The following is a 20,969-nucleotide window of genomic DNA, read 5'->3' as shown; positions in this document are numbered from 1 at the left end:
TGCCCTGTCCCTGTGCCCCCTGTACCCCCTGTCAAGAACTCCCCGTTACAGGCGCACCCTGAGCCAGGCCCATGGGTGTCTCCGGGCCCTTAATGGCTCTGGCTGGTTCCCCCATTGTCCCAATGCTAGCCCCCAAAGTCCCGGGTTCCCACATCCCATATGCTGCCCCGGGCCACCCTACACCACTCCCCCTTTCAACAGGCCCCATTGGCATGCATGTAAGCCGGTCCATTAGCCTCCTGCCTTAAGGACATGGTCCTCCCCCATATCCCCAAGCTAGCCCTTTGAAGAGAAGGTCCCAGCACCCTCTCACCAGGCCTTAGCACCCCTGGGTCAGGAAAGGCACTCTGACGCACATCAGGACACTCAGGCTGGTTTTCAAGAGACATCAGTTTATTCTTTTCAGCAGACTAGGACACAGCATACAGCACACCAACTCTGCAACTCCCAAATCCCCTCCGTTTTCAGCTTCTTATATACTATTTTAAAAAGATGATGTAATGCAATGATCAATATAAAACATCCTATTTGGCTTTGGTATTTGAAGACAACCCCTTGTCCAATCCCTGCTTGGTTGCCTTAGCTGCCACTCAGAACTAGTCTAAACAGGTTTTACCTAACTCATTCTACACCAGTGGACTCTCCATGAACTTCTATGAAAAAATCACCATGACATCACCATGATTAGCAAAAATCGACTATTTTGTATGCCCAAGAATCCATTTTAGAGTTGCCCGACTTGTCTTTACCAACAATGGCCGACCAAATTACGAAATGCCTGACTAACCTATTTTTACTCAGAACTTGGAACCTGCTTAGTTTCAAATCTAATTGAGGGGAGGGGGGCCTACCCCTGTACACTCCCCCATCTGGATTGTATTTAGTCACTTACTCAATACATACCACTATACATATATGTCCACCCTCCTTAATTTTCAGTGTGCCTACACATCTCTGTTCTAATCACCCTTTTCTATGAGACAATTTATTTCAACCTGGGAGGTATCCTAAAACATTTCTACAACGTCAGTACTAACACATTATATTCTCCTAGTCTAAACATGTATGTGTCATTAAAGAATACCCTTGTTTACTTTTTATCTGAGTCCCACCTCCATTACCCAGTTTAATTTTTATACTAATTATACATTAGGTCATTTACGGCCACTATGAGAATCAAAAGTTGGTATCTAATTTTAGGAAACCCACCAGCCCATTTTCACAAGTTTGATCATGTGGGATTTCTACTGCACACTTCTGTATTACTCCCACCCCATAACGGCATTCGGTGCCCTGTTTCTTCATTGTCCACCCCGTACACATTTTTAATGTTCGTTCTTCTTTCATAAGTTCATCTTCCACCCAGTTCATCTTGATTTAGCATCCAGAGACTGTCTTTCTCCAGTTGAATTTGTCCTTTCTTGGACCGCCTTGCAGCAAGTCTCCCAAGCCTTTTTGATGCTTTAGGCTAGGAGTCCATTGTCTCTTTTATCACTGAAAGTTTTAAACTTATCACAAAGAATGATTACAAAAGGAGACACTCGAATTTGAACCGGGGATACAAGGATGGGGGAGCTTTGCTGATAGTGTCTGTGATTGGGTGTTTTGGCTGGGTCCCTTGACCAGACCTTTTGCTCATAGGGTTGTGTGCCGTCATTCTCTTAATGTATATGCCTCCTCTCCTGTCCACCTGTAATAGAAAGCTGAATGAGTTTCCTTTGAAAAATAAGTATGTCCATCATCAACATTTTTCCTTTCAACCTAACCCTTTCCTGCCTTCTAAAAAACTCCATTATATCACCTTTTGAATATCCCTGCCTTCTAGAAAAAACATCATAATTTATTTTGGTTCTTTATATACCAACGCTACTAATCCTCTCCCTTTCATATTTACTTTTTTTTTTTACTGTATGGTGTCTAATACCGGGACCTGGTGTGTTTTCAATAAACACATTCACCTACGTCTAGTTTTTAGGGAATAAATACATTTGCCCAGCTCATCTTTGCCCTTACTTTCTGTGGGCTTGTTCTTGCATTTACAAAATTGTATGTCCTTTCAGGGGACATGTTCATTTTCCCTCTACATCGACATTCTCAGAGGTAGAGGTGTTAAAAATAACAAATGACAAACAAACAAATTTTTAAAAACAACAATTAAAAGACAGGTCCTCGTCTTCTCCATCTCCTAGGTGCATCCATAGCAGAAGAGGACATTGCTGGCAGGGATCCCTGTTCTCTGTAGAAAATCGAAATACAGACAAAAGTCATTTGAACACTGGCAAGGGGGTCAGGTTTCTTCCTAAGCTAAATTTGTTCTCCTTGCTGCTAACAAAAAATGTTTACTAGACTCGTTTCTGGCTTTTTTTCAGCCCATTTAACATAATCTTCTTTGGACCTATACAACATTTGAACCTGCTCTTGGTTGTTTCCCAGCTCAGCTGAACGGTCTTCGTCTGCTTTGCTATAAATGCTTCATTCTGCTTCGCTGCATGTGCTTCACCTGCTTTGCTGCATGTGCTTCATCTGCTTTGCTGCACATGCTTCATCTTTCCTTTGCCATCTTCCTTCTGATCACGTAGGGCCCTGGTCATTTCCTTTCTGTGCTCTGTTTTCATCCTGTTTGAGACATAACAAACATTTTGCCACCTTTCATTAGTCGTCTTCTATGTCCTGTGTTGTCGGAGGTGGCCATGCTTGCATCTATATACTCTATTTACACCTATTTGCACCTATCTTGGGAAAAAATGGCTACATAATTGAAACACTGTGGGCCTCATTACACGGAGGGCGGAAACCATGGTGCTATTAGCGCCATGGTTGCCGCCGGTATTTTACCTAGTCCGCCTTGGTGAATGGGGGAATTACCACCTCATTCCAAGGTTGGTGGGCGGTAATTCCCCATTCACCAAGGCCCTTCCCCATTCCCATTTGAGCCCCATAGGGCTCAATGGGAATGGGGAAAGAGCAAATAACGGTACCGCTATTAGCGGTACCGTTATTTGCCCTGAAGTCTCTCAGCGGGTCCCTTCCTTACTGTGTGGTCTGGCCACACGTTAAGGACGGGACCCGCTGAGGGACCTCGTAGTGGGCGCTAAGGGATTACCGGCACCGGTGCCCTTACCGGTGCCGTTAATCCCTTAGCGCCATTCGTGTAATGAGGCCCTGTGTCTCTAACTGCTTCTTTTTCTGTTACTCACTTGGGTCCTCTTACTTCTAATAATGATCATCAGTGTGTTCACACCCTGTGGTGTGAACCAGTACTTACCTCTTATCTTCTCTCCCTATTCACTAACAGTTACCTGTGTTGTGATATACTGTCTCTTCCCCTATTTAAGGCCATGCAGACATTCCTCCTATGTTCAAGAAAGGTCCATGATCTTCATCTATAAAATAAACCAACATCATTACATGCACTTAAATAATGGTATTTTACTTACCCATGTATGTTCTCTTAAATTGGCTCTGTACACAACTTTCCTTGTATGGTTAACTCAATTTTGGTCAACCATACCCCTTTGGTCCTTTATTAACCCCATCATTGTTTTTTATTATAATATTATATATATATAAAATTACAATTTTGGTCATCAACCTTCATTGGTGCCATTTAATTTTTTTAAATCCAAATTTTTAGCTTATTTTTTGTTTTTATGCTTTTAATGTCCAATCATTCATTCATCCAATCAAATGATTTCTTCATTATTTTTTCTTTTATTCATTTTTTTCAAATGTATTTATTTATTTCACCCAAATGACGTCAATGTTTTAAACTGAGCTTCTTATCCCTATACTGTTTAAAGTGAATTATTTATTTTCATCTTCTCCTAATACATTTTTCTGGACCCATGCCAACAAGGCCCATAGTCCGCCTGACATTTTTGTCAATCCCTCGAAGTCGTCCTTAAATTATACTAAATGCTACAACATTATTACCATATGCACTAAAAATGTTTCCTTTTATTTCTTTTTTAGTGTGTGATGTTCCTAAAGAAACACCACTTCATCCTTTTGTTTAAGCCCTATCTAGATACGCCGTCATTCGTGACATTTAATCGACCTGGACCTTTCTGTTCAGAACCATCACTGTCCTTTGTAGTTCATTCTTATTATTCATTCCTTGATTATTTGCAATTTTTGTCTTATACTATGGCTGTTTTTAATTTTATGGCGGTCATCTGTCCACCCCCCTCTTTGTTTCATAAATATCCATGATCTGAGACTAAATCCATCACATATTCTTACCACTTTTCTCCACTAAGTCACATAGCCATCTGCAGCACTGGGCTTTCATGTCATCAATAAAAACATCTGGCTCTACCAGAAATGTCTCATAGGACTTCTTACCCTGTAGAAACCACTAAAAGTTCATCGACATTCAAATGGTGCACTCCAAAAAGTGGAACACACTATCCTTAATTTACTAAACAAAATCATCATGTTTAGACTTTTATCATCCGATCCCCTTCTAAAAATATTTGACAGGTGTCTGTTGCAAATATAACAAAAATTCATCATAACACACTCTCCTTCAGAGACTATTAATTCATCACTAGGCAAGAAAACTGCATTCATAGTTTTCAACAAAATCCTCAATTTTTCCAATAATCATTCTATACTTTTCTGTCTTCGCTGTATGGACATACAGCCCCACTGTCTACCACTAGACCAAAAATTGTTCTCACTTTGTTATATTAATTCTCGGCACTCCTTGAGGACTAGTGCCATTAACAATTCTGAACACATCAAGTCGCCCTATGAGGCTGTTCCACTGTGGGTGCATGCATAACCTAGCTTTTTGTGAAAGCATTTCTTCCTTTCATAATGACACCTTCACCCCTGTGTGGCACTATTTATTCCATGTTTGCATATTGCTGAGTCTATATATGGGCTCACTGCACTTGCCCTCTGCAGTAAATCTGTTTTTTACCTTCCCCAAGCTGCTGTACTTGCTGCACTCAGAGCGCATATGTCTAATATAATGTCTGATCTTGGGCAAACCCTTCCGTAGCTTGTGAGCTATGTACTAGGGGGTGTGCTGTCCCCCTTTTTGAGAATTGCCCATTCTGGACGAATCCTTGGCTTCTACAAATGCACGCAAGGTGCCCTGACATACTGCATGTCCAACATGCAGGAGGTCTCCTGATTTGCCCCTCCTGCATGCCTTGACTATCATTCTGCATGCTTTGAAACCCACCCTGGTTACTCTGGAAATGTCCCTGATTATTCTGGAAGCCTCTACCTTGGAAGCCTCGCCTACCCCGTGGTACGAATCCATTATTACTTTAATCAAACTGCCTTTGGTTTTTCACCTGTGGCATGCCTATTACTTGCTGAAAACCTGACCCTTCCCCACTACTCAACCTCACCCCTTCTATGGAATATTCTGACATTTTATTATGCACTAATTTTGATTCTTCGCCTTTCCTAGCATCATCTTTCTGTCGATTCTTCTCCTTCAGTAATCTGCAATAATGCACAATGGTCAGCTGTATTTCTGACCATGGCCTTGCTTGAATGCTCACCAATTCTTCTGAGATGTTTCTGTACTGGCTCTGGCAATCCCCAACATAATATATGGTAGATGACAGGTATAGATTGTCCCCAAGGTTCGCAAGTCTCCAAGCTCCACTCCTCCGGAAAATTCTAAATATGAATAAGAGGATCATCCCCTTTCTGCATCTTTTTCGCCATTATAGCTCCCATATCTGATGTTTACGGATTGTAGAGGAGGTCCCAGATATGGCCTGCACTCCAACCAGCCATTTTGAGGTGCCAGGAACATACTCGCCAAGATATGTGACGTGTGAGGAACAAATAAACCAACAGAGAGTGGCACTAGGACTCTGCCCAGTGCCCACCAGAAGAGCAATACCTGTTGAAGTGCCTATAACCAGACAACCATGGGCAGCTAGGTACCAGCTGAGACAACCGTACCAGCAGTTAACACGAAAGTAAGACTACTTGCAAACTGTCCCCGGAGAGACCCAAAGAGCCTTAATGGAAGGCGAGTGGGGATAACCCAAGGGCCCAGACAGACATACAGATGAACATAAACAACAATCGAAAGATGACACACAAGGACAAAATGTAAAGAATAATGATGTAATGGACTTGTAAGACGAAACGATGTTGATATATAAAGAAACGTAACCATGAAGTGAGATGAAAATATGCAACTAACAAATGCCTGTAAATAGGCTTGGAACCTAAGAAGCTAAGGAAATGATACTACTTGCAATGCTTAGTAGAAGGATAGAGCGGCAAGTGCCAATTATATATCTACCTCAATGAAGCACATTATACAAGTGCGACTCCATTTTGTAAAAGCAGAATTAAGCCCAGGCTGCAAGGGGCCAACCTGGCCGAGATTCATATTCCAGCTAAAGCCAGAAGGAAGGAACGGAATCGAAACTGAGCACAAAGCAGCTCATGCCTGGGAATTCGAAGTCAACTCCAAGAAGGGAGGAGAGCGCCAGTGAGATGAAAGTGAGATGAAAATATGCAACTAACAAATGCCTGTAAATAGGCTTGGAACCTAAGAAGCTAAGGAAATGATACTACTTGCAATGCTTAGTAGAAGGATAGAGCGGCAAGTGCCAATTATATATCTACCTCAATGAAGCACATTATACAAGTGCGACTCCATTTTGTAAAAGCAGAATTAAGCCCAGGCTGCAAGGGGCCAACCTGGCCGAGATTCATATTCCAGCTAAAGCCAGAAGGAAGGAACGGAATCGAAACTGAGCACAAAGCAGCTCATGCCTGGGAATTCGAAGTCAACTCCAAGAAGGGAGGAGAGCGCCAACTTCGAAGAAACAAAACTTAAGAGCATAGCAGCCAGCCAGTGAAGGTCGAGATAAGGAGGCCCCAGGCAGGTGGCAAGGCTAAGGAAGAATCAAATACACGAAAAGAAAGAAAATGAAGCAGATTCACCGTGAACAGACACGTGACCAGCCAAGCGCAAAGAGGTATCAACATCTGATGTCACCCAGAATTCGAGGATGCCATAACTTTTCCTGATAAGAAGCTACAGTTTCGAGGCCATCCTCAGCCACCTAATTGACACATAGCCCTAAAGTACTGATTGATGGAAGGGAGGCAGGGTGAATCTTGGGGTACACCGCATCTGGGTGTCCATTCTGCATGCTGTTATTTAAAGTGGAGATTTATGTCTAGGGGTGTAACCTACCCAATCATAATGGACCAAATAATCTAGGGTCCTATAGCTAGTAGAACCAATGAGACATCGTATCATGAGTGATGTAGAGGGGTGGGCGTAGATGGCCACCCGATAAGAGTTATCCAATCCTCACACTCTGTTGCCATATACAGATATAGCCCCTATACTTAAGTTACCTTTCCCAACCAAAAGAATTGCATGACAATTTTGGAGTGTAACATGTCAGTGATGACGAGAATGTACTATAACTATTGCTGTCTGAATGAAGAATTTGGAAGTTGAAGCAAGACAGGCGATCGCATCACTGTTGATTTCCATTTGTTTCCCCATTTTTTGTACTTGTCATTAAACGGACTTCCCTTTGCCAAGCTACTGAGTTGTTCTTATTGATTGGTGTTGGAGTAAGAGAATCCTGACCCCATCCTCCTCAAGGTGCAGATATCTTGTCTTAAAAGTACTTGAGGGTGAGCTCTGATCCTATGGGCCCGTCAGAGGTCGCTCCCCCCTCCTGTACACTATAAAGCACTCTAAGTGCTTTCCAGACTGCCGCCCTACAGTTATTAAACAGTGCCTCATCATGAGTCGTGCTCAATGCAGTAACACTCGAATATCCTGCTCTTGATCAAACGTCATCGGCTCTCTCCCCAAGGATAGCGGCTAGAAGACTTTTAATGTCCCCATAGCTAAGGTGTTTCCTCCTGTCAATTATTCTGACATATCATTTACCCAGCGCCGGAAGTTAAACTCATCTGCGGCTAAGGTATATACTGTGTCCTAGCTCCTCCTTTCTCTCACAAAGGAAGCTGTGAAATCCAAAACTCACTTTCGTCCCCCATCGTCTGTCTCTTCACAACAGGGACAATGGTTCTGCACCGCCTTCTTCCTGGCAGCAACCTTAACCTGCTCACATAAGGTGGCGAGTCCCCCTCTCTCACCATCGGACTACCCCCTAGGTGTATCTAGCTGCGTCAGAAATGTGTTTGCCCTAAATATAGGTAGGTCTAGATCCGACCATCTTACTTCTTTGTCTAAGAACACCCCTCCCCTCGGGACCACATGCACTAGCACCCTGCTTTTCTTGAAAGGTTTTCCCTTCTTTGTCTGCCATATTTTTTGTCCATAACTAATGTGGCTCTCACCTTTCTAAAGAAAGAGGAGTAGTGTGGGCACCACTTCTGCTTCAAATAGTTCACAGTTGTTTCTTGTTATTCACAATTGTTGTGGGAGCTCACCCTGTAGCCTCGGCACAAGGTAATAGCAATATCAAAAAGAAAGAACGGGTAGCCTCCGTCCCTGGGTGAGCTCGCTCAAAGCACCCTTTCTGGGGTTTCAAAGTAATGTTCCAATTAATTAATCACTTTCAAGCACCATAAAACACGATTACGCATTTCTGTGTAGCTTTTCTCAAATCTCATTATTTATTCCTGACCCATCAGTGTTATACAGTTATTAGCCAATGCATTTCGGACCTCCGTCCATCGTCAGGGCCATTAACACTGTTGTGCATCAACCGTACATTATCCCATCAACATGTTGTAATACATATATCCAATTGAAAACAGTTCCCCATTATAGAGTACATCCCACAATGCGAGCAAAATGTAAAGTATCAAATATAGATTATATAAATTTCACATACCAGGTGATAGTTGCAGTCCACGTGCAATTCAAAAGACAGAAAAACAAACAAAAAGCAAAAGAAAATTCATTGTAGTACATTATTCGGCTGTCAAAACATTAAGTTTTAAAAATTTGGCTCACTACCTGTGTGTTATTTTTTCTCCCAGAGCGCTGACCCACTCTGCTGAGTTTCCCAGAGCAGCCTGTATTCACTGTGAAATTAAATGTACACGTTGAGTCCCCCTCTAATTCTATTCAAATCTATCTACTCACCCCTCCTGTACGTTCGCTTACCTTGCGTCCTGCGTTCTGAAGTGATGAGCTGGCTACCCGAAAAGAGTTGCCGCCATCATTGCAAGCGTATATAAACACTATTTCCCCTCACGCATGGCACGACTTACTAACTCTTTCTTTCATGTATTCTGTTAGCATTATCCATTAAGTGCAGCTTGGGGATGTGTAACTCTTAAGTAATCATACCTACTTCTTGATTGCTTGTTATACTCACAAGGAGATCGTTTTAAACCGAGCAGATGATTTGTTATGCTTAAGTGGACGGTGAACACTACTCTCTCGGGTACCGCGCATTCGCGCGAGACCGAGAGGCAGTGGCCCGCCATCCAAATGATAAACAAATTAAACATGAGTACTCAGGGTGCCAATCTATAGATACCTAAATCATTTCTGTAAGTCAAGAAAACCCGATGACACATTTTCTTGACTTATAGAAATGATTTAGGTACCCGAGAGAGTAGTGTTCACCGTCCACGTAAGCATAACAAATCATCTGCTCGGTTTAAAACTATCTCCTTGTGAGTATAACAAGCAAAGGCCTTCTGTGTGCATGTGTTGTGCATGCCTGCAAGGATGCATTGTCTGTAGTGTACTGATTGCCTACACTTCCATAAAATCATGTGTGCTCATGTGCGTATGTGTGAGAGCTTGCATTCTCTCTTATATCAGTGCATCTACATTTTTCCTCATTTATTTCTGTCATTTCCCAAAACTATTTACTGTGCCTAGTTCAAATACCATCTCAGCTACACTTGTGATCTTGGACACATTATTTCCGATTTTGTCTCCAAATGTCTTCAAATTTTACAGACATAATGTACAGCACTGGAAACATCGCTCCCTCACTTGACACCTGTCTACTGTATTCCAAATTTATTTAGTGCAAATGTTTAAACTTGCATGTATTCGCACTTCATTCTATCATTGCATTGTAATACTTCTCTATTCCCAACTCCCAGTCATGGTCCAATAAAAACCCATTTCATTAAAAAATATAATTGCCTAATTCTCTTCTCATTTGCACTGCTATTTGCCACACATAAAATCTGTGACTAAGTTAATACTTCTTAACTTGTGTCCAATACTAAAAAACATTAATCACTATTCCATTACGATGGCTTAGTCAATCTTTTTAAACTAAGGAACAGATTCTATAATTCTAAAAAAATGTTTCAGTGTGGCTTTCCCTAACCTACACATGGCTTTACTGCCATGAACAGCCTTAAATTAAAGGCAATAACTTCAATTATTCAATCCTCCTTCAGTCTAAAACATCAGCTTTTTCAACATACTGATCACTAAGGAGTTAACTTGCTCCGTTCACAGAAAAGGGCTTCCCTCGTATCTGTTGGCTTCATCATTATTCATTGTCATGTTTTCCTCGCATACTGCCTGAATTGCATTTTATTCAAAAGGCTGTTTACTGTGAACATAAATTATCTTGTCTAACAGCATCGGCTGTTATCTCCCAATCCCTTAAACAAACACTGTCCACTTTCAGCAGTTTGCGGTCTATCTTGGCCAACTGCCAAGCTACACACTTCATTTTTTTCCTTTTTAAGAGAATATATTTTAGTCTCCAACATTCTCATGTGCTGGGGTATTATTATCTGTACTTTTTTTTTTAAACAAGAAAGTAATGCATTGACAGAATTACAGCCCTTTCTTCTGAGCTACGCAGTCGGCTGCAAAACAGCCTAAAGCAAGCCATCATTTTTCATATCTTGTCAAGTCTTATCTGGTCTTCGTTTTGCAATAAACTAGTGCAGTTCTTTGTAGTGTGAAGTTAATTAAGTAGTTTAAACTGTCTATTTTTGGCAAATACAAGAATTAACCCTGTATTTACTATATTCTGGTTTTTACAAGGGTTCAAAGATGACCACTTTTTAAAACTTTATTCAGCATTTATTTGCCTAATATTGTATGTTTCAATAATTTAAATGACACATGCATGCACATTGTCATCCTTAGCTCATATTTACATCCTATTTTCTCCACTATTGATCACTTTATTTTTCTGGCTTGGTGCCAACTTTTCCTCAACTAAATAAACATATCTTCTTAATTCCACAACATAAACAAATGTACAGTACACAACAAATAACACATAATAAAATTTGACAAACATGACAGACTGACCAGCCACATATATCTCAGTCTTCTCTTCAAGACTTATCCTAGCCCTAAAAATACCCCGATTGGGATGTGAACCCTCCTCTTTAAACTTGTCTTTAACCAAGTAGTCACCTACGTCACCCGCAAATGGGGCTCTAGGTACGGTTCCGTCTGTTATGTCTTTTCGATGCAGGAAACTGGCCGTCAATTACTCAATCACTCAATTGCTTGACCTCTCCTCAAGTCAATTACTTAATACTCAACAATCAGTGTCCAAGTTAATTACCCCAAGTTCCTGTTATTTCTTCTAAACTACTATATTTACACTCTTAAAACTTTGATTTAACCCCCAAATTTTTTTTTCTAAAGACTCACCAAAAGTAATCCTTCAAAAAGAAATAAATAAATAGCTTTTCTCGGAGGGGTCCCCCCAAAATTGTTAAATAATTAAATAGTTTTCCGGAAGACCCCCAAAAAATAACTTCAAATAATTTTTCTGAAACATTTGCAAAAAACAACTCAAAATAATTTTGTCTTGGAAGACAAAAAAATAAATAGCCCCCTTCCAACCCCCTTGTGCCAAGGCACCCCCTCTCATGCTATCAGGTTTGTGAGTCTCCTCTCCTTAGTGATGTGAGGGCATCTTCAGTTTGCCCTCCCATCTCTCTCCCTCTCTCTCTCCAAATCCTGATAGCATCTACCTGTATTCCAGATTCGCCTCATAGTCCTGGAGACAATCAGCTCAGGACTACAGGCTTGGCTCGCCATTTGAAGAGAAGGTCCCAACACCCTCTCACCGGGCCTTGGCACCCCTGAGTCAGGAAAGGCACTCTGAAGCACATCAGGACACTGAGGCTGGTTTTCAAGAGACATCAGTTTATTCTTTTCAGCAGACCAGGACACAGCATACAGCACACCAAAGAAAACTCTGCAACTCCCAAATCCCCTCAGTTTTCAGCTTCTTATATACTATTTTAAAAAGTGATGTAATGCAATGATCAAAATAAAACATCCTAATTGGCTTTGGTATTTGAAGACAATCCCTTTTTCAATCCCTGGTTGGTTGCCTTAGCTGCCACTCAAAACTAGTCTAAACAGGCTTTACCTAACTCCTTCTACACCAGTGGACTCTCCATTAACTTCTATGAAAAACTTATCCACCGAGATCACCATGATTAGCAAAAATCGACTATTTGGTATGCCCAAGCATCCATTTTAGAGTTGCCTGGCTTGTCTTATCAAAATTGGCCGACCAGATTGCGAAATGCCTGACTAACCAATTTTGACTCAGAACTTGAAACCTGCTCAGTTTCAAATCTAATTTGTTTGATAATTTATCATAAACACGTACTACTTGACATATTCTCTACTGTGCAGGAAAGTCTGACCCCACAAACAGATCGCCATTAAAGCGCTTTTCTGAAAGGCACTCCATTTCTGAGTTTTCGCAGTTTTAGAGTCATTGATCAACCTGACAAGTTATCTATATTTAGTTTGAGGGGGTGGGTCTATCTCCTCTACAGTCAGTTTGAGGGGGGCTACCCCTTGTGCACCTTCCTTGATCCCCATAACCCCCCTATATTGGCCTATCCACTGTGCTGCTTGTGGGTCCCCTGTTCCCCAAGAAGGGTGGCCCACCCAATCCGTTTGTTCCCACTGGCCCTCTCAACCCGCAGTTCATCTGTGACATTGTCGATGCCCCATATCCTGACATCCCTTTGGAACCCCCTCAGTTCCTGCACTGCTTAGCTGGGTAATTTCTGGCACCCTGGTCTCAGGAGTCTCTTCCATACCTCTAGTTCCCCCGCTGCCCTCAGGTGTCTGAATGGCCCCTAGTTTGCATACATTCCCCCCTGGACATTCTGCCGCAGCCCCTGAAGGATCTGCGCCTGGCCCTTACACAGTAGGCGCCTTTTTCCCTCTTCGTTTGTTCACGGGTGGGCCTGCCGTCCGTGGAGCCACATTGTTCCGGCGAGGTCTACCTTCATGGCTGCTCTCCCTGATGCCCTTGAGGCGGTTCCCCCACTGCGCGGGAGCCCCCTCGGTCAATTTCTCCATTACTGTGTCTATCCCCTGGTTGTGGAGAAGGGCAAATAGCACTGCAACCTTATTTGGGTCCATCTCCTGGTCACCCTTGTTTGCAGTTCACTAATTGTGCAGGAAATCCCTCACCCTCCTGATTTTATGCTCCCTCGAGGTCCCTATGCAACCCACTCCTATGTTCTTATGTTTACGTTTTCACCCAGGCAGCTCTAACCGAGCTATATCCCGCACAACCGTATCATTCCACAACTGTCCTTTCATTTACGATTTCTCCCAGGCAGCCTGATCTGGTAATGCTGTGACCTGTACTATGCCTGCTATAACTCGGATTACTGTACAACCACTCTTCCCATGAACACTTCGTATACCTAAGGTTTCTCTGATGATTTAATATTTGCGTACAGTGCCCTTCCCCGCTACCCCGCAGTCCCCATGCTCGCTCCATCTGCTCCTATGGCACACCGCTGCCTGAATAAAAACGCTTGGTCACAATACACCTGCTCCACCCAGCTCGCCCCTTCCCCCGCTACAGTCCGCAAAACCAAACGCCCCACAGCCATACCCCTGCCCCGCTACCCAGAGAGAGCCCCTCCCAGTGGCCCGATCCTCCTTACCTGCATGTCCTGGAAATCCCACGAGCCCAAGTCAGCGTTGAACAAATTCCACTGCACCACCGATGAGCTCACCAGAGTCCCATGGCGCACACAGCAAGGCCGGCCTCTCCAGGCAAGGCGCCCCGCGGCGGTCATGAGCGTCCTGGCAGGAAACTTGTTAGCAGAGAGTTGAGGAGTACTGTCGGCTGGCAGGGGGAGTACAGGTGCGTCAGCTTTTCTCCTTGGGGCGAGATCCATGAGGCGACATCCGGCAGGGTCCAGGAAGGTGTGAGGTAGAGGAGCTGCTGTTTTCCCTCTCCTCCTCGTCCCCTTATAACGGCGCCATTGCCGGCACCCCTGTTCCTCGCTGCATTGTACCTGCCCAGGGCAAGCCCTGCCCCTGGCCAACGTCAGGGGTCCGCACCTGCACTGCCCCACCTCTACCGCCTCGCCGGCGCCTCCCATGCTGCCCACCCTGCTGCCCCTCCACTGGCGAAGGGGACCCGCTTTAAGTCTGTTTGTTTAGGTAAACTCTTTTGCCGGAAAGAAATAACTCATTCACTCCGCCCACTTCCACCACTTCAACAGTAAAGCTAGTGCTGAGTATTCCAGAGGGAAACTCCTTCAAACAGTGGGGTCCACTGATGTCATCACACATAGAAGCATTTTCGGTCCTGAAGAAAGCCCCAGCAACACCCGTCAGAAATGCTTTGAACATGCGTATTCAGTTATATGGGCTGAAACGCGTGTAGATGTAATAGACAATTTGAACTACAATCTGTCTCTTAGTTCTTGTCCAGGGTCCTTTTTCAATCAGCGGGCTCTGTTTTTTGTCTCCAAAATGTTTTGAACTTTAATTGAATATGTCAGAAATCGAATAAGAGACCTACTGTATTATTTAAAAAAAGCGGATGTGTTTGAAATGTTCAAACCACATCACTTACCAACCGCAAGACACAAAAAGTTGTTTTTTGGTATATGTAATGTTTGATGTAAAGTTAGTAAATGTCACCATTGATATGAATGAACTGTGTTGTTAAGCCAATCTTTTATGTATGAATTTGTACTGTGGTATTTGTGACTTTATAAAAATATAATGAATATAATGAATACATTTCTGTTTTTAAAGGAAAAGGTTTTTTGGATAATACAATGCTGTAAGTAATATAGCTTTGGAAGAGTACCACCATTTGCAGGTGTGTTGGTGAGGAAGGGGTCAACAGTTGCCTTTTTGTAATATAGGATGAGGCAGAAGAACAGCATAAAAAAATATATGGGTCGACTATCAAGGCATCCCATTGTCAAGTGAAAGTAAACAATCTGAAAGATGTAGGACAATGACGTCACTTTTCATTCTTGGAAATTAAGGTGGCATTATGCCAAAAAGGGGTTAGTTGATGTGCTGGTGAAGGCTACTCTTGTGGCTAAAGAGACACTAGGATTGTCTGTTTCCTGTCCTGCCATGGTAGAATATTATTCCTAGTTCATACTGTTGTTTGCAAGGGGGGAGTCATAGGGCACCAGCCGACAGTAAGCAAGATGGCAGAGGTGGAGACAGGCAGAGAGAGAGAGAATGTCAGCAGTTTCTGGCTAATTCCACTCTTGTTCCCGGCCTCCTGATTGGCCAACAACTCTCCCTAGCCTGCTAATAAGTGTTCAAGAAAGGCATTATTTTTTTATTTTTTTTATTGAATGTTGTAGTTTATTGACAAACTTTTTCACTCAAAGAACATATTTCTTACAAAGTTTACACAGTCAGAAGAAAAAGAAAAGAAAAGGAAAAATCGAAAGAAGGGGCACAAATCCTAAAGGGCGACGGAGATCTTGGTGTTGAGCATGCATCCTTCGATAGACAGTTCATTTTCAGAGTCTGACCTTACTTCGTATCAGTTATTATGATTCAATGTTCAGTAGTTCCCAGAATCGTATGATCATAATTGTTAATTTCTTGTCCTTTCCACTCAGGATTAGTGCCCATCTTTCAGCTGAGTCTAAGGGGTGGTGGGTGGAACCAACCATCTTGCGCTGAGCAAGTTTCTTTGTTCTTGGAGTGCAATACACTCCATGATCAGATGATATAATGTTTCTGGTTGCATGGAGTCTTCGCAGAATCGGCAAAATGTTAGTTCATTGGATATTTTCCTCATGATTCCTAGGCGCTGGCGGGTTGGCAAGAGATTGAGCCGCAGCCTCAGAAAGGTATCTCTAATCTTGCGGTCTGGGAATTGGTAGAAGTATGCCGGAAGTTGGTGATAAGTTCTATGATCAATATTGTGAGTCAGGGACAATTTGTAGGTAGCATTTATTGCAATGGTTCTCAACCAATCATTTCTTTGCAGCTTGATTTTTGCTTTTTGTGGTCGGTTTACTAGCATCTCCAATTGGATCCCCTCTTTTGCTAGTAGTGTGGTGCAATGTAGTTTCCAGCGTTCTAGGGCCTTTATTTTGGTTGCTTGCGATCAAGGATGGAATATATCTATAGAAGGAATTTTAGTTTGCACATCAAGCTTTCTATATAGTGTCAACACCCTCCAGTTTCTTATCGCTTCCAGGGAAAGTAGTCCTAGTTCATGGCGGATTCTGGGGGCGGGGAATGCTGCAGGCAAGGCTAGGATATTTCTCCATATCAATCCTTCTAGTGTTATCCAGATGTTATTTGGGGCATTGAGCATTGTCTCTGCTCCATAACTTAATATTACCATAACTTTCTGGGTGTAAAACGCGACAACAGGTTGCAAGGAGTAAGCCCCAAATTTACTGTGGATTATCTTACCTTGACGCGCCAGACAGCAAGCCTTCTCTTTTATGTTCTCTATCCATGGAGCTTCCGTTCCAGATTGATTGATCTTCATACCTAGGTATTTGAATTCCATTATGGCTTCAAGTTTGGTTCCATCTAGGTAAATCGACTGGGCGTAAGTCCTTCCCTTTTGCGTAAGGCTCATCATTTTCGTTTTTTAAAGATTTATTTTCAGGTCATTTTGTTGAGTGTAGATCATGAGATGGTCAATTGCTCTTTGGAGGCCAATTTTCGTTTGGTCGAGGGAAACCAGATCGTCAGCATATAGGATGTGAGCAACTTTGGACTGGTTGAGAATAGGTGGATTCCCAAGGATCATAGCTTGATGTTCTGGTAAGTCTGAGGTGTAAAGATTGAAGAGGGTCGCTGCTAACGGGCATCCTTGTTTCAGACCATTTGTTGTTCTAATAGCAGATGTTAGAAGGCCCTGTTGAGTTAGTCTTACTTTAATTGATGTATTTGTGTAAAGCGCTATGATGGGTTGTAGGATATACTTAGGGTAGTTCCATGCTTTTATTTTTTTCCAGAGTTTACCTCTGTTTATGGCATCAAAAGCGAGCTCTAGGTCAAAGAAGATTGGTTGTTGTTTACACATGGGCTGCTTCCAGCTTGAGAAGGTTTAAAATGTGCCAATTAATGCTGGTTCAAGTGTTCTTCACGAAGCCCATTTGTCTCGGGTCTAGTCACCCCACGTCATTTGAACATTTTACCAGATCATGGAGGATCATTGATGCATACACTTTGCCCAACAGATCCAAAAGTGCTATGGGCCGATAATTCATTGCCAGGTGTCTATCACCTCGTTTGTATATGGGTATCATGATAGCCTTGTTCCATGATACCGGATCATCTTATGTTTTTCTATAGCTTTGAAGATTTCCAGGTATATTTCGGCCCAGCTTTCTGGATGGTCTTTCAAATGGGCGTTGGACAGCCCATCAGGCCCCGGGGCTCAGGATGGGTTCAGCTTTTTTATTTGGTGTAATATATCAGTATAGTCCCATGGCAATGTCCAATTTCTCAGGTCATTCACTTCTAGAGTCTCCTCGAATTTTTGGTAGAGTTTGGTGAAATGGGTGATCCAAGTTAATTCAGAGACATCTGGATAAGGGCGATCGGTTGAGAGATTTGATCATTCAGCAGAGACCATACATTTCTAGTGTTGGAATTCTTCAGAGCTTTAAGCATAGTTTCCGCATCGTTCTGGGCGAAGATGTTTCTTATCGATTTTATCCAATTGGAAGATTGTTGTTTGCTCTTTTTTATCATGTTGGATACATCTATGGAAGATTGTTTTCTTAACTGACGCAGATCTTTATTCAGTAGTTTTTTTTCTCGAGATAGTTCGATGTTATAGGCCTGGGTATCTATTTTCTGCTGGTTGTTACAGTTCTTTGTTGTGAATATAAATGGTTTTAGGGTCTCCGTGTAATCCAGAATTTCTGTTGATTGTCATAGTGAATATTTGAATTGATCCGCCAGAGCTGGGAGTTGAGCTCCTGGTATTTTCAATCGGTTCATGGCTCCATTGAGCATAAGTTCTGGTAGTTCTATTCTCTTGTTGGGACACACCTTGTCATTCCATCTAATCGAAAGTATATTGTGGTCACTAAAACACATTGAGTTGTTCATGTGGATGATTATTTTTTTTCGCGTGTGTCTTCAGACACATTACCTTTGCATGTTGGTTTAGGAGGAAGCTTATAAAGTGTGGACTCATTAAACAGGTGTAAGCCTTGTTTTGACATTTCCTTAGACAAGAGTTGGGCTTTAGAAGTTTTTTGGTGGGTTTCCAGGGAACGCCTCTGATTGTCGTATAGGTGAACATTAAGATCGCCGCATACAGCAAATTCAGCATTTGGATATTTGAGTCTCAGTTCATCGATGATTGTGAAGATCGTGTCTATACATTTTGAGGTTCCTGAGGCAATGGAGTTCCAATAGATGTTCACAATTATTAGTAGATTAGTGAGATCGTGGCTAAGTGTAGAGTGGCTATCATATTGGATCACTGGGAACTGAGACCAGGAATTCAGGTTCGTAGCCTTTTTTATCTCATAGGCCCCATTTGCTTTAATTAAAGGAAGGAGGCCTGCAGCTGGTCTTCCTTTAGGTCTTCTTTTTGCCGGGTTCATATAAACAAGGTAGCCTTCACATGTTGGAGGTGTAGCGAGCCAGGTTTCTTGTAGACAAATGAAGTGGTAATTTTGAAGATTAGCATGCTCTAAGTGGAGCATGTGTCCTGACCCTCTAGTATTACAAGAGCAAAGGGAAAGGGTTTTCAGGTTGTTCTGTTTTAGTTGTTATTCGTAATCACTGGAGCCTTCCTCTGAGACACTTTCCGAGTAGTCATATTGCCGTCGAAAGGGATGTGTTTGAAAGGCATTATGGCATAATAGAGAGGATGCCTTGACCATTTGGTGGACCTCAATACATTTCAGAACATCTTTATGGGGTTTGTCATATTGTTAGGACTAACCATGAACCATTGATTGAACCATTGACCACCAATGGGTTGGTTCATTGTCACCTAGTGTCACAAGGTGGATGGTGTACTTGGAAGACTATAATTCTGTGATGGAGGACCTACTTGTGTGATGCTTATGAGTTGAGATAGCATCTGTGATTGCAGAGGATGATGAAGGTATAATGACAGGCAATTTGAATATAGCAATGGTACAAGATGAATGGATGCAAAGATATGGAGGCTGTACCAAGGTGGCTTACAGAAGGGTAGCATATCCTCCTATCAAGAAAGAGTTGATCAATTATGATAAGGTTTGGAAAGAATTGGCAAATAACCGTGGGTGTGAAAAAAAAAGGAGTGGTTAATGCCTCTTGTGAGTTTTGTATCTAAACTAGTGGGCAATGCTGATGAAGGACATTCTGACAGATGTTTGATGAAGTGCACTCTACGTTAGGAAAATTAGTGGTCTAAGGTAGATGGTGAACTGTAGTTGGGAGTGAAGGAGTCCTGCATGTGTGCAGTGACCAAAACGAGTCAAAGATACAGTCCCACTACCTGTGGAGGTGTGTTTTAAGATTTGTATCAAATTAGCATAGCTATAACAAGGATCATGATATATTAGGGGACCAGAGATAGGTTCTTCATAATTATGGTTGATTATTATTTGAAATGGGTTGAGGTGGAGAGTGTGCAAATGGTCATCATGCATTAGGAGGATGTTAGGATTCACCCTCAGAACAAGATCAGATTCCTCCCAGGTACCCCATTCTATGCTTGGACACTTTGAAGGCCATATTGGAGCTGTTTATAGGGTGATAGATGCAGTAATGAGGAGTGTGAGATATGTGCTTGTGTCATGCCTTGACTGCACACTAAGCGCTAGATTCCTTCATCAGAGACAGGATCGTACCGGAAGAGAAGCACTGATTCCTGTAAGCAAGCCAGTCAAACACAAGCGAATCCTGGATGCAATCCTGTGTGATGAAAAGACACGCTTCCCAAACTGTGGCCTGTATGCAACCTTTCAGGGTGACACTTCAAGTCCAGACCAGCAAGATCACTTGGCTGGAGCACAGCAATTGGAAATCTGTGACTGAAAACACTTGTGTATAGGTGCATTACAAATGAACAACGATTAATCAATACATAAATAAATAAATCACCGTGCACGCTAGCAGAACTAGACAATGAAGGCTATTTTGTTACTCTTTCCTGCCCAGACATGGACAGAGCAACAAATAAAGCCTCTGTGGCATCAAACCTGGAATAGAGTAAACCTCGCCTACCCCAGCAGAGCTGGGGTGAACAGTTCTGAAGCAGATCACCAGAGAGGCAGAATCACAAACGGCTCCAGTACCCCGGTGAAGCTAACTAGGCACTAAGTCTCAGGGCCCCCCACTCACCCCATCTGGTCAGCTCTTCGAACATTGCCTTTCTGAGAAATGGTTCCACGAGGTGAAAACGTCACACTAACATAGCAGGTGAGCTGGGGACCTAAGGGAGGGGTGGTACTGGAAAGAGGGAACTGTGACATTAAAACTTGTCTTTGTTTGCTCCTCAGGCTCAACACTGCTGTCTAGACCAGGGCTCTTTTGCAATAGGCAAAGAACTAAGGATGCCTCCTCCTGGGGAGGTTGCCTGTAGCCAGTGGCGTAACACAAAATGTGGGGGCCCCCCTGCGAACCATGCTGAGGGGGCCCCCAACTCAGCAACAAATTACTGGTCGCGCCAAACTCTGGGCCGGCATAGATTATCATGCTTGCGAAATACGCACGAACGTGCTTCTGAAGGGATATGCCACACACTGCACTAGGAGAAAGATATAAATATGTGTTTTAATTCAGTATACAGCACACT

General features: G+C 42.7%; 1 long non-coding RNA gene across 1 annotated transcript in view; it reads right to left on the bottom strand.

The window, feature by feature from the left end:
• Positions 1–419: 419 nt before the first annotated feature.
• LOC138504696 (uncharacterized) overlaps positions 420–20,969 on the bottom strand; it is a 255,449-nt gene continuing 234,899 nt past the window's right edge. Inside the window, exons 2-3 of the long non-coding RNA XR_011279907.1 lie at positions 2,501–2,616; positions 420–1,690 (exon numbers count right to left, since the gene is read on the bottom strand). This is a non-coding gene — a long non-coding RNA (uncharacterized lncRNA). The remainder of the gene's footprint in view (positions 1,691–2,500; positions 2,617–20,969) is intronic.

The sequence above is a fragment of the Ambystoma mexicanum genome, chromosome 11, assembly GCF_040938575.1.
Source record: "Ambystoma mexicanum isolate Mex_15411 chromosome 11, UKY_AmexF1_1, whole genome shotgun sequence".
NCBI classification, from domain to species: Eukaryota; Metazoa; Chordata; class Amphibia; order Caudata; family Ambystomatidae; genus Ambystoma; species Ambystoma mexicanum.
This window is presented reverse-complemented; position numbering and strand designations above follow the sequence as displayed.